This window comes from Falco punctatus (assembly GCF_963210335.1).
Source record: "Falco punctatus genome assembly, chromosome: 6".
In the NCBI taxonomy this organism is placed as follows: domain Eukaryota; kingdom Metazoa; phylum Chordata; class Aves; order Falconiformes; family Falconidae; genus Falco; species Falco punctatus.
The window spans coordinates 17,392,014-17,419,009 of record NC_137585.1 but is presented as its reverse complement, the minus strand read 5'-3'; the positions used below and the strand labels follow the sequence as shown (position 1 = coordinate 17,419,009).

Sequence of the window (26,996 nt, the reverse complement as noted above, 5' to 3'; positions counted from 1 at the left end):
TGCTGGTTTTTACATGTTGGCACATTAATGTTGCAGTACATCTTTACAACATGCTTACCTTAGAATTTGCAGCTTCTAGGCTTCAAAGTGCAGAACTTTGCTTACCAGCCGTAGTGTGTATGCACCTTACAGGTGTTACAGTGCATGGGACCTTTTCAAAGGGAATTTGCAGGGGGTTTGCTGGCTGGTGCTCTAAATAGACTTGTTGCCAAAGAAGTCTGAAAACAACAGACATGATAGACTTTATTATTGCTTTTCTCTCTATCTTGATTTTTTTGTTTTTTTCTGCTAATGGTAGCAGGATCTGAATCCTGCTTTAACTTTGAAGAAAAGCTTTCAATTTCTCTGGAACTATGTTGAGCACTTAAAATTAAGTTAGGAGTTGTCTGGTCCCCTACAGAAAAAAAAGTAAAAATAAGTAAATAGTTGTTCAACTGTAAGGGAAGGTCTTTGAATATAAGTAGTAACTTCTGCCTTGGCCTGACTCTGGAGCTGATGTGAGGATTCCATTACTGAGTTTGAAAAATCTAAAAGAAAAATAATTTCCTGACCTGAAGTTCGCATAAAGAGAAAAGGCTTTGGGGACATGAAGGTTGTCTTTATTTCCATTGTTCCAATGCTTGGAGAGTCTGATTAGCTTTTATTACATTTATTTTCATTTTGCTATACAACATACTTTTTAACCAACCCATTATCTTCTTTATTGTAATATACCTCTTTGTGATTACTTTCCTTTTTGTTTGATCTATTAATCTTGAGCAATCGTCTGCAAAAATAGCTTTCTCCCTGTCTCCCATACCGTATCTTGCATTTACTCAGTAGTGTATATCTACTGACTTTTTCCCTTTTTTTCAGATAATTCAAGTAGCAAATGGCAGATCCCGTGTTTATAAAAACCCTTGTTTTTAGCATTTGCATTATAGCCAAAATTATTTGCATTGAACAACCACAGTGGTTTGAGAAGTGAAGAGATTGATTTAAAAGTGACAGCACTAGCCCACACTATAAGCTGAACTGTAGAATCTCTTACGTGAGAGCAGCAGCAGTGAGCTAGTATCTGCCAGGTTCAGTTTTGTTCATAGTGATGTTATAAAAGACATAGTAACTTGTGGTCAGTCTTAAACTTCTGCTTAAATTAATGCTATCTACATATATTTAGAGTTTGTTTAGCTTCATAGATACAACTTCAGGGTTGGGTTCTTCCTCCTCAACTGTAGGCAGAATATCTTGAGTTTTGTCTCTTTCTTTGCCTCTCAGATGAGCAGCCTGACATTTTTCTCTGCTCAGTCACAAAATAAATCAGATATTTTTTTTTGTACTTCTGAGTTAGGGTTTTTAAAATTAGCCCTGTGTTTTTTTGGTTGTGGGTTTTTTTTCCTCTGAGTTAACATGTAACTGTCAGGTGATTTAAAGACATAGTCATCCTGTTGTTGTGAACTAGGAATTAAATCTCAGTTTTCATTAATTGTAAACCTAACGTAGCCTTGGACTGTAAAGTGTTGCTTGTTTCTTGATGACTAGTGGCCTTTTAAATGCTAACTTCATTTGCCAATGATACAAATTAAGTTTTGTAGTAGATAAAGCAAACCCTTGCTATTTACCTTTATACTATCAAATAAATAAATTTTGAAGACTTTAATGGCATAAATTGCCTCTTGGGTATTTGTTGGTAGCTGGTGCCTAGTTGGCCTTGGTTCTTCCAGGTTGTAATCACCTACTGGTAAGTGTCTAACTAGATATCACCATGACCTCTGAAACTGTTGTGGGGGTCTTGATTGCTTTCTACAATGTTTCTCTTAAGCTAATGTCTTTACTGAGACAAATCATATGGCTTCACTTCGGCTGTTTGAGGTGGAGGGAAATGGCTTGTGATAGAGAGACATTTTTCTCCATATCTCACAGATGTTTTACACTTGCACCTATGCAAGTTCCAAGCATACTTAAAATTCACTGCACTGGGAGGATTGCTTCCAGACGGTTGATCAAACTCCTTTTGAAGGAGTGCAGCAAACACAGCAAAAATCTTGTCTTCCATTGACTCATTGCTAATTGCAAGGAAAGAAAAAGGTAGTTTGGCTTCTATTGACTACATAATGAAGTAAGAAATTAAAGCTGCAAACAAAAGTAAATCTATGATTATTTAATAGCAGTTACTGTGATAAAACATTTATTCCTTTGATTAGTAACAGTTAGGACATGGTGTATTATAATCCCACTGATAAAATTTCCTTACTTGCTCAGGGAGGGGGGAGCATGACGACACAGGACACGCAGATGTTGGTTGAAGGTCTGATGAAGGATACTCTTTCAACAAGGACAAACGCTCATGGAAGAAGCTAGAAATTTGCAAGCTTTTGGTTTTTTTCCAACTTTGCTTTCTGCAGGTGCCATCTGTGATTTTTTTCAAAACCATGAGATGCATAACAGCTGTATACTTCAGTATTTCACCCGTTACTATCCAGTGTTGCTTTCAGTTGGAGATAGTTAAAGTTCATTTTATAGGAGCTATTTGCAGACACAAATTACCTGAGACTGCTACTTGACAAACTTGCTGAATTATTCTTATACTGAAATGGAGTTACTTTGTGTGTTCCAACATATGCAACAAAATGACATGTTGTCATCTTTCCTGTGCATCAGCACAAAAAAAACCCCCCTAAGCTAGTGAAGCTTTTTCAAAAGAAGTTTTGAAATAAAGATCTCTTAACATATTGATGATAACAAAGTCTCTTTGGCCCTTGAGCACTTGTGTCTTTGCAGACAAGGCAAAGTTAAACCAAGAGGTGGGCTTTCTGGCATCTGTCACAACTGGAAATTTTTGTCTTGGTGTAGTCCTTTCTTTGTAGATGAACATGGGCACGCACAGGGAGGAGTTCGGGGCGCCCTGTTCTCTTAGCAGTGGTGAGCCATATGAAAGAGCTTGCATGGTCGTTTCGTTGGTGCGTGTCTATTGCTGAACTGTCTGTGAGCTTTGGCTCTTCTAAGTCTGGATTTGGTTCCTGGCCCAGGTCACCATAAATTCAAGGGTGCCATGTGGGACAGGAAGAAGCGGAGCTGGTAGGGGGAACGGTACAATTTTTGGCTGCAGAGCTGATTTCTGTTTTCCTGTCACTGGAACTATGCGCATTTGAAATAAGGAAAAGATGCGTTTGTGGAAATAAATGCAAAGGCTGTAGTGCACTGTGTGCCAAGATGGCAATCGCAAAAGAAAGCACTGCAGGCCTTTAGAAAGGGGCAGATTTTCTCCCTCACCAGTTTTTGCCACGACTAAGCACTGTCTTTACTGAAGTGCTTCACTTTGTCTTGTGCAAGTATAAGGCTGGAATCAGGGGGTTATTACAAGTGGTATATAACCCTTTTTGCCAATTAAGAGTAACTGAAATTAATCTTCAAACCCTCTGACAAATCACTGGTTTGTATGAGACCTTTCTTGTATCAAAAGGGTTAGTTGGAAATGCGGAGTGGTGTCTAATTCTAATGTTCTTAAAAGACAAAACTGACTTGAAACTGGATTTTTTTTGTTGGTTTGGTTAATGCTAAACTGAACCAATTTGAATTTACATATAATCTGCAGTGACTGTTAATTCTGATATCTTAATTTTCTGTTCATGATGTGGATTCTGCAAACTAACTTACCTTGGTGCTGTTAGAAAAACAGGCTGAACCATCATACAAAATGATGCTATGTAAACAACCTATGGAAGCAGGAAAGAAAATCATGAAAGATTGCTGTTATCTTTGCAAGCAAAGGCCATTTTTTAAAGAAAAAAAATAGAACAGGCTTTCCAGAATTGACTATAAATTGCTACGATGTGGAAATAAAAATTGTCTGGCAGTAACTAAAAAGTGAAGAATTGTCCTCAAGAATTGTAATATGGACTGAGGGGACTGTTGGACCATGCTTGTATTGCAGCCGCAGGCTGCATGCTAAACTGGTGTTTGCTACTAGTTGAGCTGTTACGCTGGCTGAGACACAGCTCAGTGGCAAAGGAAGGGAAGTCTGGTTTTATTCTTAGTTCTACCTGCAATGTGAAAATTAGAAAATTAGAAAAAACTTCTATTTGCATTACTGTAGTTTTTTTCAGTTACTCTCAGCCAGGCTTATCCTTAATGGAAATTAAAGCAAATACTACATTATTGTGCTACCACTAAATGTATGCTACTACTTCTATGTCACCTAAATACCTGGATGACTTGCCCAACTATACTTATTCAGAGATGTGTATTAAAACATGTATTATACATGTTTTAACTTGAATTGCTTTTTTTTTTAAAATGTCTTCCTGTGGTTCTAATGGCTAGGATTAATAACAGGAGCAAACTCAATGCATTTTCTGGTAACCTATAGTCTGAACAGGTCAGTGGATATGTGAATACACAGACCTATTCCTGATTTCTGCTGAACTCCACTTGACTGTAGTATTTTAGTGTCTTTCTCTTCAAATATGCTTTCTCATAAGTGTGTTTCTGAGAAACGGTGCAAAATATTTACTCATATATAGGCATGGCAAGAGTTTGATGCTGTGTCTGAAGAATTAATAGTCAAGGGGGAAATTGTATGGTTTGTTTCAAATGGTGAGGCAGGCAAGTAAAGTGGTGGAGCTTCTTGTCGTATTTTAATTTAAATCCACAGAGCAGAATTCAGTTGATAGTGAGCAAAAAAGGCTATCAGCAAAACATAAAATTCCAACAACAAAACAAATTCTTGCTATGGCTTTGTCTTTTCTACTGTTATGTTGGATAGTTACTTTGAAGTGAGCCTGAATGCATCTGCCTACAGCAGTATAGCCAAGGTGGTGTTTTCTAAGGGTGGTCTCTGGTCAGTAGGTCTGCAGGAACCTTCACATTTGTAGGACTGCTGAAGGAAGCAGACAAAATCGTGCCTCCTGTCAGTAAGTGTAACGTTGCAATGCCTACTGTCTTAAGAAAACACGATGACAAGGAAAAGATAAAACTAATGGTTTCTGTGCTATTACACTACTATTACCTTAGTATTTTTCCAAACAGAGTTGCACAGAATGTGTAAGGAGGTGAGGGAGTAGTATGGTACTTGCACAGCCTGTGGATGAGTCTTGATGGCTCTCCGTTGCATCAGCATGCCCATTTGGTCTTGGGGTAATTGTTACTTTGGGCTTTAATGACAGGTGTTGCCAAGTAAAATGTTAGTAGTTTGGAGGAAGAGAAAACAATATGCTGTACCTGTTAAGTATTTTTCTTTACATTATGATTACCTCTTAGCTTATGTGTTGGGGCTGTCTTGGATATGTTGTTTAAACAAAAAGAAAGAAAATGAAGTGCTTTTCTTTCCCTTTTGTCAGTGACTGGGACTCTAAAGTAGTGAATTCAAGCCTGTTCCTGGAAAGCGAAGTGTGGAAAGCAAATGCTGTTCACATACTTGCAAGGAGAGAACTGGGAGGCAGAACTCTTAAAAATTCATGGTCAAGACATTTTTTTTTGTATTAAGCTGCTTTATAATTTTGATTTCACTCTTTGATTTATGGATCAACATGATTTTTGTAGCACTTGCTTTTCAACACTTCAGTAGAGCTTAAAGAACTAGGATACCATGCTTGGGGAGTGAAGAGGGAGTAATTTAGGGTTGGATTTGAAGAGGTTATTATCCAAGTTTTTCTCTTCCTGGGAAGAGCTAAATAGTAGTAGCAAAGAAGCACCAACTTTTCTGACTAATGTAGAAAGTGATGTTAATGCTGTTGTTGCTGCAAGCAAACACACAGAAGTATGGGAGTACAGACTGAGGCTGCTCGCTCAGATGTGACCGCAGGCTAGTGGTAGCATAGGCAGGACTGGAGATGAGCGGTCCGGACAGACATGGGACTGAACGATGCAGTGGAATCAGGGTTGGATGATTTCTGTGTAAATTTTGTTTAGGGTGTTAGGTGTCTCTGAAGAAGAGGAATAAACTTTTGATCTTGCTGTGGCTGGCTACCTTCTACAGTCAAGACAGGAACAAGTGACTACAGTCAGTGAAGGCATCAACAGGTTGATGCGCCTTATATTTTTCTAATAATGTGTCTTGCTTCAAGTTTGTATCACTTATCCCCATCGGTAAAAGCAGCAGCCAAAATAGGCTGATACAGAGACTATTACTTGGGGAGCAAATGCTGTTTATTGATCTGTTCAGGAAGGGCAGAATAGTGAGCTAGCAGGAGGGGGGAGAACTGTCTTCTCTCTACTGCTATACCTCTACTTTTTCTTGTCAACCTTTCCTGTATTCCATTTTGACATTTGATGTGGAGACACCACCTTGCACCTGCACACCACAGGCTTTTTCATGAGACTTCAAGCAAGGATGCTGCTTGCACTCACTGGTTTGTGATAGGGAAGCTTTTCCTTTTCTTGCTCAAGCCAAACACCAGTCCCAGATTTATTTTTACATAGGTTGTCGTATAGCTGCTGAAGGATAACTTTTGATTAACAGTGATGAGAAGATAATTGGGACCATCTGACCCAGGTGTGGTAGAAGGCCTCCCTAGCTCACAGCACCTGATCTTCCTCACTACTAGGTCCAAAACAAACATATCTTTCACCACTACCTCAAGGCATTTACAAATCCATCTGTACTTTGGATATGATGGTGTATCTTTTTAGATTGTGACCTCAAGGCTAATAATTCCTACTGGTAGTAAGCTCCATGTGTTGTCTGCGGTCTTTCAGTGTTGTCATTACCTTGATAGGAACATAAGCTACCATGATATATCATCCATTACCCAAAGAACTGACCAAAACATTGATGTTAAAACTACAGATATGTCTCCTTAGAGATAATGATTCAATCCTTTGAGACTAGTCTTTCCTTATTTTTTTCCTTTGGGGCTAATTGCTACTTAACTTCAACAAAGACAGAGCTTTCATTTTAAAGACTTCCTGCTTGTAATCAAGGATGCTGCTTTCCTGTGTTTGGGGAAAAAAAAAAAAGCTTTTGAAGGCCAACTTTTCATTCCTTTTTAAATACTGTTTCTCTGTAAGGTCTTTTTCAGTGTCATAAACTGCTTTGTTTCTCCTGAACTTTTTTCATCAGAGGATTACTTTGGTTCTTGTGAATCGAAACATAGTTTTAGTCATTCGGTAAGCTACAGAACAACTGTGAAGAAAATAAAACATGATTTAAGGTAGAGAGATTTGTTACCATGCCAATCCTATTTTCCTTCCACATGAATGGAAGGGTCACAGTTGCTTTAGGAATGTGTGACTGAAAGAGACCACCTGAATTTAAAAGTAACTTCTTGTTCTTCCCAATCGTCCTTCTGCACTGAGACTATCGAGTAATGGAAGTTTTGTCAGAAGTTTTGTCAAAAGTTTTGGAAAAAACATCAGTGGGAACAGATCCTGAAAACGGACATTTTGCATTTTCATGTTCTCTGAAGTGGAGACTGGATCAGACTAGTTCGGTTTGCTTTTGTTAGTAATGGCATAATATACTCAGATGATGAATTGTCCTTTGGTTCTTCCTTCTTCCATCACTGCTAGGAGACCCCTTTCTTCTTTGCTGTGTAGGGTCTGAAGTGTGATGCAAATAGTTGCTTGGGATAGACAAGGCTAACAGGCTCCACGTGTGTCTTGAAGTGACATCTGAGAGTACAGGAATAGTCTGATGTTGCGAAAAAAGCTATTGCAAGCAAAATTAGCTGGGGGTTTTTGTGCTCTTGAATTCTTAGCCTCATACCCGCTTTGAACCTATTGATGAGTTGGAAAAAAATGCTTTACCATACTTCCACTTTTTCTTTATGTGCTTGCCCAACAGTGTGTATATATCCTTTATGAGCAGAATTTTGTCCTGCAGCAGTGTGAAGCTGGCATAATCCTGTGCCCACTGGCACCAAGCAGCAGAGGTGAAGCCAAGTAGTCTCTGAAGCTTGTTTGGTTTGGTGAAGCAATAAGCCTGTTTAAGTTTGGTTTTAATTCTCTTCTCTCTTCTCCCACAGGAGAGTGGGACCTTCCCACCCACAAAAAAAGGAGTTTCCCACCTACAAGAGATGGAAATTTTATTATTTTTGTGTTTCCTCCCTACCATAGAGTTCCTTGCATGTGCAGTATTTATTTCCTCATTATACAAGAATAACATGGTCACCTGCATGACTTTACCAGTTTGGAGATGCCAGACAGATTAATGCAGTGTGTTGTGTGGAACATCATCTTGGAATGATGTTCCACACAAGATGAACCTCATCTTGGTTCATCTTCCTAGGAAATCTGGCCTCTGAGGAAGTCCTTTATTGTGGCATCTCTTAAAAGCAGCTCTTCCTTCCAGCTGCTTGCAGCCTCCTTCTGCCATTTGCATGTGTGCATCTCCTCAGAGCCTTGTAGGAATAGAAATGACTTTTAGTGCCTCTATTGTTCTACCTACTGCTGTTAATTTTTTTTTAAAAATAGGTTTTGTTATTTTACTTATTGTCATAATATGCTACGGAGCCTAGGTAGCTTTTTATGCTGTATCCCTACTAATAGATTCAATAAGGCTGGATACCTTTCTTGTTGGCTTGACTGACTTCTCTCTACTCCTGTAGCTTTTTGCATTTTAAGATCTCAGGATCTCCTACAAGTACACACTGCATTGGGGCTTCAGTCTACAAAGCTGCAGTGTGAGGACAAAGACTTTAGTATTTTTCTTGGGACTTCCATAAAACAAAATACGTAAAAAATCTCCATTAATGTCTGGATTGATGAAGGGAAGTAAAAAAAGCCTTTTCCTTCGGCAGTGGCTTGATTAATGGATTTATTGTTTGTACAGATTTTGTCAGGAAGCCATATGGCTTGAGGAAAACAAAGAGGAAGTGGCTGATGTTAAGAATCTGATTTAATAGGGGTCCCTAAGGACAGAATGTGGCTCTTATCCTTACTCCCCCACTCAGTTTGCAGAGTAGTCTGAGAAGAGCTTTAGTGCTTTAATAGAGCCAAAGATAATGCAGCTCTGTTTGAGTGGAAGTGTAGGTCCCTACTGCTGGAACAGCATCACACTACTCCATTCTCAGGTTAAAAAACCACTATTCTTTGCCTGTTACGTAAAGTATTCTGGAGTAGTTAACAAGGAACAGTAACTGAAATGTTTACTATTTGTATCTTGGCAGTTGATCAGTTTGCAAGAGATGAAGGCAACTTTAGCATCTTGAAGCAGAGCCCTCATAGTTTGGGGTGAGATGCTATCTCACCCCAAAAATTCAAAATTCAAGCCTGTATGACCCTGGATTAATTGAGTCAACATCTGTATTCTACAACCAGATTTATTTTTCCTAATCTAATGTGTGAATATGGGGATTAATAAGTAACTGGAGCTCAAGCACTGGTGATTTAACCTGATGTGGTGGGTTAAATGAAAGTTCAGCATTACCTACAACTGTTTGACTCTAGTTATGACTACGTGGTGAAAAACCAGAGTATCTAAAACAATGTTCTGTAATGTAACTACAAGCAAATACATGAAGGATGTTTAATAAGCACTTCTCCCTTGTATGAAATTACAGCCTCTCAGCTGAGAGGCATAAATTTACCAAAAACTGGCTGTGGTCATTTCAGAGCTGAAGTAAAAGGCTCATGTGAACCATTTGGTAATTGTTAGTGGGTCCACAGAGTGGAAAGCCCAAAACATCACTTCACAAAAATGTATTCTGACAACTCAGGAATTTAATGAATATTGGTTTGTGAACAAAAGCTATGCGCTTAGCCAGTGGTGGTGAAAATTATTTGATATATGCCAGAGATCTCTGGAGTTCCCGAATGTCCTGTTTTGAAGGGTTTGACCATAATGAAAGTAGTAGTTACTCCTGTAGGGCTTTGGCATATAGTGTGTGTGGTCTAGTATTTTGCAACAGACAAGTCCTTTCTTCCCAGATCTTTAAGAGGTTTTTGTTGTTTTCTGGACCCTCATGACATGCATATGCTGGAGTTGGTGCTTATTGAGTTGGGGAGACACTAAAAGACTAGATGAAGGCTTTCCTGATTTAAATCTATTCTTCTATGCTTCTGTTAAATTGTAAAGTTCCCGTTTAGTGTTACACATAGTAGGTGTGTTCCTTTTAAAATATTTTTCAGAAAGTCTTTGGTGGTGAAGGTTTAAAAATAACCAATTCTCACATGTTCTTCTTGGCTATGACATAGTATTAGGCAATGTTTCTAGGTCTGTCATCACTGTAGTAAGCATCCCTTCCAAGCTGATTAGTCTTAATCAGCAGTTTGGGGTTTGTTACTCTTTGCCTAGTTTGTTTGACTTCTTATGCATGCGTTGGCCATGATTCACTACTGCAAGGGAGTCAGGGTACACAGTTTGAGAGCACTTGGAGGGTTTTTACATTTGGAACACCTCCAGATTGAGGATTATTTCCCTTAAAAAGAAAATTGAGAAAGAAGATAGTGAAATAATCTCCTATATTTACAATTTAGCAGTGGTAGATGCTTGTGACTACCTATTATAGTGCTTAGGTTTTTTCTAACACCTTTCCAGAAAGCTGTTGAAATGTGATTTACCACACTCAGTTATTTATAGCAGGAAAATGTCACACCAGGTATTAAGAGGTAGCAGATTAAATGCAATATTCCACATTTCTTTTGAACTAACTTTTAAAAAATAAAATACTACTTGTGTGTAGCAGGCTGTTAAATATCCATATCTATAGGTGCTAGGTGAACACTTTTGGTTTCTTTTTTCTTTCGAAGCATGAAAGGGAAGAAGGGGAATAGGACTTTACCCTCAAGAAGGTAGGTTTACTAATATATAACAATGTTTTAATTTTTTCTTCTAGCAACTGACCTTGTCTGCCGAGCTGACACCTATGCCTGGAGTAGAAGATTGCTCTAAGCCCACTGCATAAGCAGGCATCTCTGTCTGGCTTCATCTTCAGGTAAGAAATTATGACCAAGAAACTTCAAATAAGAGGGGTTTTTTTCTCCCTTCTGGAAGTATTTGCACATAAAGCACACAAAGAACCCTAAAGCTTAAAGGACTTCCTAAATATATATTCATCGCTCTCCCTTTGTTCCTAGGGTTAGAAATCTGAAAAAGATCCCAGGTTCCCTGCTCTGTCCAACATCTTTTCTCAAAACAGTTGTGTTCCAGAGCAGGCTTATGATGGTCCTGCCGAGTTTCTTCCTGGTGATGATGTGATCTCCATGTCTATGCCTCTTCCAGCTGTGTAAGAGGGAGACCCAAGGGTAGCGTGATGCTGGGGAGTGTGCCCTGAATGAGAGGAGACTCGTGTCCCTGGCTCCTCCAGTTGTCAGGGCTTCTCGGGCAGCAGCAGCTGGTGGCTTGTAGGTCAGCTGTGGCTGCACGTGGGTTTGGGGACTGCAGGCTGCAGCTGCCTCTTGGGTTGTGCCGTAGATGCACTTGGAGCAGGGGCTCCAATCCCCTTTTGGTTTGGCAGAGTTTGTCATTTGGGGAGGGCAGCATTTTCTGGAGCTTTATCTTCCAATAGAAGTTTGGCAGAAGTACTGTGACTATGTAAACCACCCCCAACAACCCTGCAGTGCGACTGTTTCACATTCTTAATGTGAGTGTATGCTTAAAACACAATGCTGGATATGAAGACATGTCCTTAGCTCAGCAAGTCAGCCATTGCCGAAAATTCAGAAGAGATGTCTAGATAGCAGGTCTTGTTTTTCCTGAAAATGGATTGATATTTCTACTCTATGAAAAATCAGAATTAGAATTCAATGCTATAAAAATATATACTGTCAGATTATACATTGGTATTACTTTTCATATTACTGCTTAGACTTGAGTCCTCTGTTTTATGATGTAAATTAAGTTGGTGAAGCAAGTGGGGGAAATTCCCTCTGCTCATGTGTTGTGGAGTCTGAGCAGAAGGCAGTTTTTCTCTGCCTTGTCACATTAACAGGCTTTGCTTAAAGCTAATTTCTTTGGTACATATGTCAGCTTTTAAGTGGTACACTTCTATACCGATCACATGTCCTTCTGCGTCTTTATGTACAGAATACCATTCTACAGCTTCTTATATTGCAAAGGCAAATACAATATTTTGTAGTAGTATTCTCTTGATAATTGAAGCAGGTGAGGGACCAATATAACTGAATAGAATAAAATGTCAGTCATTTGCCAAAATGATAGCTTGTCATTGTCATGTTTTAAGTTTTGTGTATCAGAGGCAGAGGCAAACAAATCTATAGCACCTTTTTCTTATTACAGGAAAGGCTGAAGCACACTATCATTGGTGGTTCTTCCAGCCCTGTAAGGATAGGGAGTAATATTGCATGACTGAAAGTATTTACTTTCATTGTCCTTAATATCATGTAGAATGTTAACTCATAGAAATATAGATACATGTATAAAATGCACTCTGTATATTATATAGGAGGTTTGCTGAAGATTACATGTGTCTTCCTATATACATATGTACAATATTAAAAATGCTGTGTTGTCTTGGAGTCTAGCTTTAGAGACTGACGCTGTCGTAAGTTGTATTTGGGAGGTCTTTTTGGTTATTCATTGAAGTACTTTCAAGTTCTAGGCATGTTATGTATCTTTAATATAAATCGGTTGATTATTTCTAAAGCGGACACTTCCTGAGTGTTAACTGCTGCCTGCAACTGACAATATATTCTTGCTAAACAACATGATGAATTCTGTATGGTGGAGTAGTACCAGCAATGAAGATAGTCCTGGTCTCTTATTTTTTCCCAGGTGACATTTAGCCAGAGCATGCACATACATATATGTATAATTGTGTGTGTATATATGTATGTATATTAACCTGTAATGCCAGGAAACTGAGAATGTGGTGATATTGAATCAGGTTTTCTTCTGCAAAGTTAAAATATTTGTTTCGACTATATTTGAGTTAGTTCCTTTTGGTGGAGCAAGTCGGTGGCTAGTTGCTAGGTGACTAGTGTCAGTCCTTTATTTGTCACTTTGAAATGAGCTGTGTGAGTTATGCTCTTTGATTTTATTGTATGAGAAAAGGAGGTATGCACCTGCTAATAATTTGTGAAGATGATGCTTACCCATCTTCAAATGGGGAGATTTACTTATTTGCCTTCAATTTTGAATAAACCAATTATTATTTTTTTATAAGCATCACTAATTTATGTGACTATACTTTGCTGTCAGTTTTGGGGCTTGTGACTTTTGTGGTATGTGGCTTATTAGAGAATTTCTTCCCAGCTGAAAAAATGGAGTCATAATAGATTTTTGTACTTGTGGGGGGTGGGGTGGGGAATCTGCTTTTATTCAGTGTCAATCAGTAAACAAATGTATGAGGAAACCCAACATCATACTTGTATGTATTTCTGTGGTTCCCTCATGGGAGAAAGCAGTAGAACTGAAAAACGTTTAGAGGAGGGTAGTAAGGATGATGAGAGATGTGAGCAATTCAGTCCAAAAGAAAACCAGCTTAACGTAGGAGGGAAGCCTACAAAACTATGAATGAGACGAAGGCCAACAGGACTTACTCTACTGACTCTAGCGGCGCAAGAACCAGTGGACATCAAATGAAGCTACTAGGAACCTAGTTCAGAACAAACAGAAAGGAGGTAAGTCTTCATAACACAAGAGTTAGATCTGTGGAACTTCTTGCCATGAAGCTGTGGAGACTGAGGAGTAGAAGAGAAGTTCCGTTGAGGCTAATAAATACAAGTCACGCCTGTGAGTACTCAAATTGGGACCAGTTACAAGCTAACAGGGCTTTCAAGAGAACTATAAAGTATTCTTGCCAGCCGTTTTGTTCTTCCCTAGATACTTGGTGTGACTCCTTGTTCCTTTTATTTTGACGGGCTTAGGAATTTTAATGTCCAACATTTTATTTCTTCTAGCTTACTGAGGCAAGGTCTCAATCTTTTCCACAACAGCATCACTTAAGGTTTCAGGTCCTGCTCTGTGTTCCTCCACAGAGGCACTACCCTTCTCACTTTTGCTGTTTCTTTCACACAAGTCATGTAGAAAAGCTCGTTCTTGTGCTGAGCCTTTTGTTTCCTTTTGAATGTCATAGTCACAGGTGTAATTGCCTTTGAACTGTTTACTAGTAGAGGTAAGCTGCTGCTGGTCAGAATAAATGTGGTTTGTGTGACCAGATGGTGAAAACTCTTAGTCACCCTCAAGGGGGGTGGAGTTTTCTCTTGGGGGCTTCAAAGACCTACCATGTAAAGTCAGTATCAGTGACCTGCTTAGTGATGAATCCCTGCTGGACACAGGTTTACAGGGCTGGGTGGACATTTGGTCTTGGTCTAGTATGCCTGTTCTTATGATCTTCAGGTGTTACAGATTCTCTGGAATTGTCTCTATAGCTTTGAAAAGTAGTAGTTCAGGACAAGCAAGTTTTTTGTGAGCAGGAGGTGGTCCAGGACCCTTATACTTCTTCATAAAACTTTCAATTCATAAATTAGAATTTCAGTCATGTCTCTACTTGATTTCAAAACAGAGGAGTGACTTTGAGAAACTATTGTCTTCCACAACTTAAAGTTTAAGTAGGAAAAATGGACAAAAATAGACCTGCTTGAGAATTATGGACTTACATGAAAGTTCAGTGTAGGTCTAATGGCTCTCTAAATTGATTTAACTTGCACAAAGTTTTAAATACAATTGACCAGACCTTTGTTTTGAGAGACACTTCAGAGGCTTTCACTAGTAGCACATGGTTTTTTTTTTTTTTTTTTTTTTAGTAGTGATATTAACATCTTCTGGGAAGCTTTGTAGGCAACAAAACCAGACTGTTGGTGTTCTAAGCATTGAAACTTAATTTGTATCCTCCAGCTGTGAGTAACTTGGAGTGTGGTGTGGCCTGTGTTTTTTTGTGAAGTAGGTGTCTTTGATCTTCCTGAGCTGGAGAAATACTTCTGCTACTGGCTGGACGGAAAAGCCTGAGTGTACTCCCTTCCAGAACCGTATTTCTGTTATGTAAGCAGGGTGGAATTTTTTTCATCTGAATGTCCCAGGTCATGGTTCAGAAAATACCTCATTTGAGGATCTCGTGATTTTCATCCTTCATCTTTGCTGCTGGTATCTACTGAAAGAAATTAGGAGATGGGACAAGTTCCTGGATGCTCTCTAAAAAGATGTCTCGTTCAGGCAGTTTTTCCTTTGACATGCTGGGAAGTTCTGGTTGAGATGAGAAATAATCTCAAAGGAAACGTGCTGCCTCTCACATTTTCATTGCTTCTCTTGCACATTTCAACTTACTGTGTATACACCTTTCTCATCCTGTCTTTGGTTTGAGTCAGTACAGAAAAAAAAATTGCTTTGACAGTGTTATCGCTGGGATCCTTGAGTTTTGCTGCATTCTTTGGATTGAGAAATACTTTTCATCTCTTCTGTTTCTTTATTCCCCACTCCAGAGTTGAACACTGCACAATGTACCTCTTGTTCCCTTGCTATCTCTGTTGCAGCTCTTTAATGACTTTGCACCTGTTCAGACTGGTAGGATAGCATAGCTGAAGTTGAAGACAGCATGATGTGTGCATCTGTTTCTTTCCTTTTCCTCACTTGTTCACCTTTTTATTACATGTACCTTCTTGCTTTCTCATTTAAGGCTTCTTTTCCTTCCCTTTCTTACTGTCCTATGTGAATCTCATGTCCTTACGTAAAACTCAGATGTTATATCCAGATCTAAATAGTTTGTTTACATTTGCAGCACTGTTACTTCAAGCCTCTGGAATGCATTTAAAGTTGAATACTATGACTAGGTTTCTGAGGAAAAGTACTGGTCTTATGTTTAAAAAATACAAAAATTCTGCCGGTGGTTTTTCAGAATTGGGATTCCTAGTTTTCTTGCCAGCTGAGGGCATACTGAAAATGGAATGTAAGTGGAGACAGTATGTCTGAAAACAAGGACAGAAGTATTGCTAATAAATGACAGGGAGCGTGGTATGTGGAAATGCCACTTACATGAAGAGACAGGAGAGCCTAGCTTTTCTGCTTCAAAGATGTTTGATTTTTTTTTTTTTTTTTTTTTTTTTTTTTCCCTACTTGAGACCTAGGTCACCATGTTCAAGCCCTGGGTGTTGCAGGCAAACAATTTCATACTCTTCCCCCCCCCCCCCCCCCCCCCCCCCCCCGAATTTATTGAGCTTTGGCAAGGTTTGCATCCTCTTACTGCTGTGCTTGTGGGGTTGGCTTTTTCTGTAGAGCAGTAAAAAGAATGGGATCACGCTAACTTGAAATTTGAAAGTTAACCTGACTGAGGTGATAGTTTATTTTTGATTGATTTATTGATCACTAGGGAAACCTGTAATATTCTAATCTTTGTAGTAGCAAGGTATAGAAGCCCTCACCTGATAACTTTTTAATGACTGTGTACCATTAAACACCTGGGAGGAAAAATATGTGCATATGACCCAACTTCTAACAGTTCCAAGTTTTTTCACTTGATGTTTGCATAGTACTACATAAAAATGTAGGTTTTGCACCCTGCAACTGCAAAGACAGTATTGATTTCTGCAGTAATTGCAATGCATGTTAGTCACCTCTCTCTGGCAGGAAAGAAACTGTGCTTTTTGGAGACATGTCATCCTGACAAAATATTTTTTTCACTTTTTTCCCATGAAGGTTTGACAATTCTGTAGACTGCTTCCCACAAAGGATAGCTGCACAGTGTTTTAAAATGAGAATGTCTAGGCTTTAAAGAAATAGAAGTTTACCTTTCAAATTTCATTTGTTAAGGAAACATGCTTTAATTGATATCTTGAAGTGAGGAAGAAAAAATAGCTAAAGTGAGTCAATCTCGTTTGTCAAATCTGCAAAAATCTTACTTAGAAATACCTTCAAGTTCATATTCAGATAATTTGTCACTAAATAGGAAGATAAATGTGGATGCCTGTCTTACTTCACACTTTAAGTCTAGCTTTGTAGCTTTAAAAGTAATTTCAGATTTCTTTTGTATAACCTTTCCTAGGTTTGAGGAGACTTCTAATTGAAGCCTTGAAGCTTCTTCAGCAAGCTGTAGAACCACACAGCTTGTCACAGAGCTGGCCAAGTCTGACACCTGTCACCTGTTACAGGATTATTACATTTTGAACAAAGCATCCCTTTGAATTCCATATGGCAAGGCTTTGTTTCTTCACAAAAAGAAAAGGCTGAAGGCCTGTGTGCTTTTAAACAAAATAAAAAGGTTAAGAATCCGGGTTGCCTCTAAAAACAAATAATCTGTGGTTCTATGTATCTCTTTGTGCTGGGTGAGGAATTACAGTTTTCAGAGTGGTGGTCTTCAGTTCACCAGCAAAGTCCTTTTCAAAACAGAAAATTAAAAATTAAGGTGTGTTTACCTTTCCTATCAATTTGAATTATTAGGAAGAAAAGGAAGCAAAGTGTTTGGCTGCCAGAATTCATTGTGTTTATATTTTTTAATAGATCAGCAGTGAGCACACTTCTAAAGATGTTTCAAGCCTCTCTCTTGCCAGAGGGCGTTTGAATTGACATTTCTACCACAACCAGACTACAGGATTTCTAAGCTGTTTCTCTTCAGTTGGGTACATCGAGGCAGTTTGCTGCTTTGTCTCTCTTGATGGCCACATCTCCGGGAGGTTCCCAGGGTTCAAGTCCCTGTTGCAGGGAGCACCTTAGTTGCACATGTAAAGTGGGAGGGTGTCTGGAATGGTTTTCCTCAAAATCCTGTAGCCTGATGATTAGCACAGTTTCTTAGGGTGTGGGAGATCCTAATCTCACTTTTTTGGTTAAAGTTCTCTTACACCAGCTTGTTGGCAAGGAACTGGTATACGCACTTGTGCATTTAAGGTATTTCACTAAGTGAAACTATGTAGTTTTAGCATAAATACGTGATCTGATGTTAGAACATAGTTCAGGAGTTTTATAACTTTATTTCACTTCTGCTCTCATCTGGAGAAAGGTCATATTTTTAAAGATGCTTGTAGTCAGATCCTTGCTTTCAAGGTAGATATTGTGTATGCTTAAATTTACTGTACCAAGTGAAGCACGTTTGAGCCTCTTCAGGCTTGAGGCTCCCTGTGTTTGAGCGGAAAATGTGATCTTGCAGACTGTGATGGTCTTTGTAGATTATGCAGTAAAGATTGGCAATGTGTGTTCTCTTGTCCAAGAACCTTACTGGCAAAGTACAAACTCCAACACAGTTTCACTAATGTAGTATTGTAAAATATATTGCGAGTAGTTTGCTGTTATTAGTTGAAACAGATCCCTTATTCAGTAACATACTTGAGCAATAGATACTTAGTTTTGTTGGCAACCTTTTTCATATAAAAGGTAAAAAGAGTACATGAAAGCTACCATGTGTATGCCCGCTCTTCTTCCCCATGCTGGAAAAAGTTATTAATGTTATTTAAATGCTTTTAGAACCCTGTCTACCCAGACAGGAAGACAGATAACTAATGGCTCTGCACAAACAGGGTTTCAGTAAATGGGGAGCAGTGACTGTACAGCAGTGTTCATTTGTGAATAGCTTTGGTGTGTTTTTCTTTGAAAATAATGTGCTTCCATATGGTTTTTAATTTGGTTTAGAAATGTAAGACTTCAGAAACGTACTTGATTTTTGAGAGGCTCTGGCAGGGTCAGGTAGCTGTAATAGTACTTGAAGGGAAAGTGCTGTTAGTGCCTTCCCTGCAACACAAACAAACAGGTTTGATTGGTTCTGGTCAAATAAGTATACAGACCTGAGAAGACTTGCATCTGAAGTGGATGCACAGTCAGGAGGCTGAAATGGGTTGTTCTACTTGAGGCTCCTGTAAGGATGTAGCTTATTAACCATTTTTAAGTATTTTCAAGTAAAATAGATGGAAGACGCTTGCTAGACTTTTAAACACAGAAACAAAGGCTTTATTCAAGAAATGTAATGTAGCAATTAATATGGCCTTGGCATTTCAGCATAACCAGTGATGGTAATGTGGTGTTTTTGCACATCGGATGTCTTAGAAAAATGAGACTTGGTCAGTTTGGAGGTGGGCAGTGGTGTGGCAGTCGCCTGTTTCTCAGCCAGCTGTAAACACTGTGCAGCACATGTGGCTGTGCGTTTCCTCCCTCCCACACCAACTGCACTCTCCATCCCTTTCTTTGAAATAGAAGTCACAGCACACAAGTGAATGCAAGAGCCATTATGTGAATGCAAGAATACGTTAATATATATTTATTGTTAACTTGTCGTGTTGGCTTAGTTCTCTACTCACTTTCTCAAGTAAACCTGTCTGATTTTCTTGATATCAGTATGTGAGCCATTAAGGGTGAAGCACTGCTCATGCTACTCCGTTGCTAAAAGCACTCTGGCAGTCCGTGTCTGAAGCATGTGTAGGGTACTTTCTGCTATGCCATATGTTAGCGATGCATGCATCGCTATGATTTGCTGGTCAATATGCTTGTATGTGCTTTAGCTCAGCTCCTGATTTTGTCTGTGTAGACAGTGCAAGGTGGAGGTACAAAGAAATGGTAGTACACACTCAAACCAAAATGTGACAGAAGTGCTTTTGCAGACTTGTTGGGTTGCATAATTTATTTATTGATTCTGAAAAACAATAAATGGGAGTCCTTGTCAGAGAGTCATAATTTTTTGCCTGCTATTCAGACCATGCAAGCTATGTAATTCCCTCTCCCCTGCACATACTTTTCGCACCTTTTTCACATAATCATAAAAGTATTGGCTAGAAGTATCCTTAGGAGGAGCTCATGTAGTCCAGCTTTCTGCTTAAGCAGAACAATCACCAACAGCTGTGGATTTGGTCTGGCCATGTCTTGAAAATGTATGGTCATGGAAGTTTTCACAACCAGCCTGGCTAGGCTGTTGTAGGGCTGCCCTACCCTCCCAGAAAAGAAGCTTTTCCTAATACCTGTTCTGAGTTTCCATGCTGTCCCTGGTCTTCAGAGCTCTTTGGATGCTGGTTGGAATGCTTTGTTTTCCCACACTAGCATGCTGGGGTCCTGGGGGAGTTAGTACTCTCTAACTTCCAAACAAAATGTCTTAAGGCAGTTCTCTGAAGAGATAAATGACCAAACAAAAGTACTTACAGTACTGCTGCTAACCTAGCTTCTGTTAAATATGTATAATGAAAGCTTTTTGGTAAGATTTAATATTATTTCACATCTTAATATTAAAAGCTACTTCAGAATTCGGTGAGGAAAAGAAATTGCCCTTTCTTGTTTATTTTTTATCTGAATGACTAACCATGAGGAAAGTACACAATGGCTTTATTAGGAGAAAACAAAGGAAAAAGAGATCAGCAGTGTATTGTGTAGTTGACAATCTCCAGTTCAATCTCTTCAATATATCCTTAAAGAGTTGAGAGGGTTGGGGGCTTTTTGGAGGTGGGCAGGGGTTTAAGGGGTAGGAAGTGAATCTTTGCTGTCTTCATAGCTAAAGAACCTCATATTTTCTTCCCTAAACCATAGCTCTACAAAATACAAAACTTAAATGTGAATGCAGGGAAACACCTAGAAAAACAACTTGCAAATAGCAGTGGCTTCCATCTCATAGCTCATGTGGTCCGAGATAGAAGAAAATCTGGATTTCTGCAAGTAACATCAAACTTTCCATTTTCAATTCCATCATGGGTATATAAATCTTACCCTGTGTTTAGCTGCTGAAAATTTATGGATGAACTGAAGAGAGAACTTTATCTAGAAAATATAGGTGGTAATGCAGTTCTACAGTGGAATGTCAAATGCCTTTACTTTCCTAGGAGATGTCAAAAGTACCTACAGAATTACTTAAATCGCCAACTTATCTTTGCTATCTCAGTACCAGTAACGTATTATGGAAGTGTTTTACAGCTACGGAAAAAGAGGTTTTAAAGTGACTTGTGTGTCGTAGTCTATCACAAGTGGTTTAGATTCTCTTTTTACTGTGACATGTACAGTCTGTTCTGTTATAGATTCTAAATTGGATCCATTACTTTTTTAATATCAGATCTGAGATATGCATAGCATTGGTAAAATATGCTCTTGAGCTGCAGTAGACCCTTTTGCAGGGGCATGAAATGGGTATAAAGGTATTGTGCATGCATTACAATAGCATAACCTTTTCCTAGGTATACCAGCTTTACCTGCTAAGTTTACACAGTAATTTAGGAATAATAAGATAAAGTGTTTACTAGTCAAATGGATGTGGCTTCTACTCACTTGAAAGCTTGTAGGAATGTACAAGATGGTTTGATTTTTTTTTTTTTTTTTTAAATAAAGTAGCAGTAGTTGCTCCTAAAGAGCGTTTCTAAAACTGCCCTCTGCCCTTCTGTGTGAAACCACAGAGGTGAAGTGGAGGCTGAGCTCTCTGTGTCTCAATAAGCCTGGGCAAGTGGTTCCTGATGCTGAATTCCCTTGTTGTAAGCCGGGAGGATTTGAGCGCTGCAGTGTTCCTTAGCAGTTCTGTTTGGTTTTAATTACGTTCACTTCACTATTTAACAAAATTTTTGTCTCTCAATACTGTATCCCACACTCTGCTAGCTAGCATGTGACATTTGGCCTACTTGGCTTGGTTCCTCTATTAAGCAAGAGGAAGGTTTGCCTGTGTGACAGTTTTAGATGATAAGCTCCATTGGCAGTGACTTATGCTGAACTAGATTTGAGTTGAATTAAGGTTTCCTATTTTTAATTAGTCTTTACACTGTGTTTTAGTGCTTTGCATTTTCTTCAGCTTTCTCTTGCTACAGTGAGCAAATACATGTGTGTAATTAGTCATTATGACCTGTTAGGTGATTTTTATGTTTTCTTGGGAGTCATGCAGTGGATTTGGAGCGTGGAGTTTGGGGTTCTTTTGAATGCCTGTACTGGCTAAATATTGAGACTGTTGATAGACGTGTGCAAGAGATTTCCTGTAGTTTACACAGGTACTGCCCTGGGTCAATTTAAGGATCTCGGAGCCTGAAGCTCATTCTACACCTTCACTGGTGCAATTTTAGTCTCTTCCCGCACGTTCTTGCAGTGAGCTGGCAGTAATGCCACGGGACATAGTCAAGTTAGTTCTGTGCAGATCTCATAAGCTTAATATTAACAAAAATTTCTTCATACTAGGATATTTCAAAAGCTTTGGGGGGAATCTGTTGTCCTTCAGTGAGAGTGGCAGTAACATTGTTCTGTGGTAGACTTCTATTTGAGAGAATGAGTGTTTTCTACCACTGCGTTGACGCCAAGGCAGCACCCTTGGCACTTCTGTCTGACAGAGACAACGTCAAGGCTAAAACTAACCATAGATTAGATAACTTGGGTTGAACTTCAAGGTGAAATCCTTTTTCATAAAGTACTTGAAGGGCAACTTGACCTCTGCAAGAAAGTGTTTAAACAAACAAAAAAAAAACCACCAAAAAAAGTCTGAAGCCTGAACATTATCTACCAGTTATTGTACTGCACTCTGTTTCCTCTTGTCTTGCAACTTTAGAAGAAGTGTCAGCAGAAGCAAGACGTCCTAATGGTTATGTTAGCATAACAGGATGGAAGGTTGAACTGTTCTGACTGATCCTTGAGTGCCGAAATGAAATCAGAATTGAAGAGTGTCTGGCGCAGATTCATTTAACAGTCAGTCTTACTTGATCCATGACTTAAGTTGCTTCAGGTAAGCTAAACACTGTTTTAACTTCCCAGTTAACATGCATATGTTTGCATTAACCTGCCCTCGTATGTTGACAGGCAATAGGAATCGCAGAGCAATTCAGGATGGAGAACTTCTGAGACTGGGCTAGATGATATAGCACTTGTCCTAAAATGAAGCTGATAGGCTGTTTTGCTCTGGAGAGTGCTTTCTTCAGAATTTGCTGTCCCTGTGGTATATTAAAATATTGAAAAGCTAAAATATTATCAGTGAGCTATTTTCAATTTGTTGTTTAGTGTGGAGGTATGTCTGTCTTGGCTTGTTTTCTTCCCTTGGGTTAATACTTTCAGAATACTAAATAATTTTTTTTTTCATGACAGTTATTGAGTAACTGATGCCAGAACATATATCTGGTCCTGTTCATAGTCACTGTTGGTGTTTCAGAGTGTTTGAGAGATGGCTTTTGTGTTTCAACCTCTGAATGTTAATCTGATATTCACCTAGTGGTACTGTACTGGAGACTCTGATCCATACTTTTTTCTTTTTGTGTTTTGGTAAACCTACAGTGTGGGCTTCCTGAGTTCTCATCTGTGCTGCCAGGACTGTGTACGCTTTTCTGTGGAAGGATTTAGTTTTTAATCCAAACTCTGTAAGCAGTATTAAGAACTGAAAATTGTTCCTACCATAAGAATGCCTTTAATTACCAGATCTGTAGAGCTAAAATCCCCCTTGCTTTTTCTGCAATCTTGTGTACATTGGGGTTTTTTTTGGCTTTATGACATCATCTAGCATAATACTTATTAGCTGAAAGCAAAAGATGGGGTTTGAGGCCCTTCAAACAAAGAAAAGTCTAGAACTTGCTCTCCCACTTCAGGGGTAAATACATACAGTATCCTCCTCATCCCATGGTCTGGCATTCAAATCCAAAGGGAAGAATTAGGTACTAAAATTCCTGAGAAGGACTTTGATCTGGGAATGTTCTTTATCCTTACCTAGCCTGACTGAAGGCCTAAAAGCAAGAGAGATGTTTGCAGGTGCATCTGTCTCAGGTGTCTGGGCACACTGACAGTTGGTGGCTGTCCTTGAATATTTACCTCTGTCCTTTCGCCCCACTGAGTGGGAAACTCTGGTGCTGCAGATTTCATGCTACATTCTTTCTGGGGTCCAGGAAGAATTCCTGCATGCCTATAAGGAAGTCTTATTCTTGATCTGTCTTTACCAGAGAACTAACCCACACAGAGTTGCTTCCACTCGATGTCATCAATTGTTGTCTTAAATACTGCTTTCTAAAGCTTTCCTGTCCATTCTGGAAGTTGAAGTACTATCAGTGGGGGTTTGGTTTCAAGCCTGAAACCATGCTGCTCAGATATCTGTTCTAACACTGTTATTCTAAATAATATTCTTCAAAATGCTTATGCAGCATTATATTTGTTCTGATGCGAAGGTAGAAACTCATACCCCCTTTTGCTTTTCCATTTCTGCAAGTGTAATATTTGAGGGAAGAGAAAGCATGAGAATCAGGCAGGGTTAGTATCTGATTTTTTTTTCTGCAGGTTTTCTTAGCATGTTTATCCTTAAAAGTATGTTTTGACAGAGTGCAGCAGTTATTGTGAAGCTGACAGTGGATTACAACATTGTTTGTTTAGGATTCAGAAGCCTGGTATTAGATTGCTTCTTGTCAGCAGAGTGCAGGATGTACCACATGGTGTTTGCACACGGAAACAGTATGACCCCAGCCCTAGCAGTGGAATTCAGATAAAGTGATACTGTTCTCTAGTTTCCTTTTCTCCATTAAAAGGCATGAGATTGTATGAATATAGCTTTATGCTGTAGCTGAATGTGCCTTAACTTTGTGTAAGTGAAAATTGGAGGTATTATGCTCTACCTCCGTATACACCTAATATTAAAACACTACTAAAGCAGTAAAGTATGTTACTAACATTGAAAGCTCTCAAGTTTGGTTAGTTCAGCCTAAATGTTTCAGCTTCCAATGTCTAGGACGCCAGTGAGCTTTTGTAAGTGGAAGGACTGCAAACAATTGAACAAACAGGACTTCAGCTCCAAAGTTGTTTTTTAATTAAAGGCTTTCTCTTCTGCAGACTACTCCCACATAGAGGGTTGGGAACTCCTAAGTTTCCATGCATAGAATTTTTCTTTATTCCCCTGGGAGGACAACAAACTTGACCACCTACAAAGGATTCAGATATTGCAGGGAAAGCAAACTGCTTCCTCTCCAGGCAGAGACGGGCTGGGTATGAAAATAAGAGGTGAAAGTTTTGGTTGTACTTTTTTTTTTTCTTGCAATCCATGTGCAACATGATTTAATTTTACAGATAAATCCAAACCACTCCTATCTACTATTGACTGTGGTTACACACAGATGAATTTTCAGGCAGTTACAGTAACCGTTCCAGATCACAGTTTAGGTTGGTCAATATGTCAAGGAGGGAATTGCACTAAAATTCAGGTTACAGTAAAAATGCATTAAAAGTGAACTTACTGTGATCTTTAGGTCAGGGGGCTGGGTTTCTTCCTTTGAGAGCAGATTTGATTCTTTCTTTTCAAAATGTTGCTGAACTATATTGCTTCTAAAAGCAAAAAGAGGAAAACAATCAAAATTTTGTGACTGGAACATTGTGAAGAGCTTGTTCTATACAGCCATCGTGGTCTATTTGGAACCCTCAAATTTATAGGACAACATACTTTGTAAATTAAGCTTTATTTTATGAGCTCATTAGGAAAGAAACCAGTCTGTATATAGGGGACTGATCCCTTGTTTATCATGTTCCATTTTAACACATGAATTTACTAATTCATCACTTAATTCATGAGGTTTCTAACTCACAAGTTCTCTGATTCATGACTTGTCACCCATAACTGGTAACTCCTGCACCTATGAGTGGAATGGTTACCTAGCCAGTGGTGGGAATGCTCCTCCTTTCTCCACTGTCATGGGGTAGGCATCCCATTTATTGCACCAAGAAGCACAAAGGCCTCAGTGGTGCAGCTGCTGTTGGATCTACTTCAAAAAGTTTTGGGGTAAGCCCATGCATTTATACCATCCAGCTAGGAAGTTTGGTCTATACTGTTTCCATGAGTTAGCATATTCTGAAGAAACTACCAGACAACCAGTATGCACGGATTATGGCTGCAGGAGATGGCAAGATGCAGATGGTAATGGCTGCGTAATGACTCTTAGCTCTGAGGCCATCGTGTCCTGCCTATGTATGGCCCTTGCTTTGACCTAATGGTGCTGCTCACAGCGTGCATCAGCATGAGCAGTGTTAGCCAAAATCTGAGCAGGAGTTAACAGCCACACTAGCTTGTAGACAGCAGAGCTCAAAGCATTGTCTAGGAGCTCAGGGACAGTCTGGGATCTTCCTGTCCACAGTGGAAGGCTGCTGCCTTGCAGTCCTGCCTCTTCCAGTACCTTCCCTTTGACTGCACCTCTACAGAACATGGCTGTTTGTGAACTGTGATACCTTTCAAAGGACTTCAGCATGGGATACCTGTATGTGTACAACTTACTGCTTATGCAAGAACATTCCACTCTAAAGTGATAAAGGTTTGAGCAATCTAGTTCTGGTTTTGAATGGATATGGATAGATTGAGAAGCAGGATCATGAAATGCAAAGAACTGCCATTAGCAAACTGGGCACTGTAACAAAATTTGCGTACTTGATTTCTGGCAGATAAACAGTTATTGTAACCTTCCTAATACGTTCCCTGCATAGTATACAATAGACTTCACTACAAAGTTGATCATTAACAACTCCATGTGTTGTCTATACATCTATCGAGCTGCAGGCTATGTTTTCCATTATTATATTGCCTTTTCTGCTACTGTGCGGGTTGCTCAACTCTGTCCAATGCCCGTGGCTGGGTTATTTACACAGTAAAAGAAAGGAAGAAGAAGTAAAGGAGAAGGGAGAAGATCATGAAGACTTAGATCAGCATTTGTTCCAGAACCTTGTTCTTTGCATATTTAACTTTGTTACAATACAATGATTTTGTGAGGAGGGATGGTGACACTAGAAGCTGTTTCTATATCTGGGGTGGGGAGGAAGGAGAAGAAGGTTCTTTAGGTGACTAAATTTCCAGGGGTTCCTTGGAAAACTTGAAGTTCACTTATCTACAATAATTAACACAAAGATTGTTTGCCCTTGGAATAAAAATAGGTAGTGAAAACCTTAAGCAAAAAAAACCCAAACCTCAAAAGATTGGGATCTTAGCAAATAAGATCAAAATTTTGAATCACTGGAGTACATCTGGTTTGGGCCACTCCATTTGTGGTGATTGAAGTTGCAGAGCCTGAGGCCTCAGCAGTTTCTGGAAATTAAAGCTCCTTGAACATATGAAACACATAAAAACATATGCTGTGTGAATAAACTTAAATCAGTTGTTACTGAAACTGTAGGCCTTTGTCACCTCTGCAGTAATGCATGTGTCCCAAGGACTTGCATGCCTCTATTTTGGTTGGTTTGGTGAGTGTTTTTTAAAGCTGGCCTGCATTATATGGATACGTTGTAAAACACTTGTACTCTATTTTGTATGGAAATC

General features: G+C 39.1%; 1 protein-coding gene across 2 annotated transcripts in view; it reads left to right on the top strand.

The window, feature by feature from the left end:
* Positions 1 to 26,996, top strand: part of RASSF8 (Ras association domain family member 8) — a 111,343-nt gene that overhangs the window by 53,009 nt on the left and 31,338 nt on the right. For both annotated transcript variants that reach the window (XM_080392879.1, XM_080392880.1), the window contains one exon: positions 10,755 to 10,853. The gene's annotated coding sequence lies outside the window, so the exon portion shown is untranslated. The remainder of the gene's footprint in view (positions 1 to 10,754; positions 10,854 to 26,996) is intronic.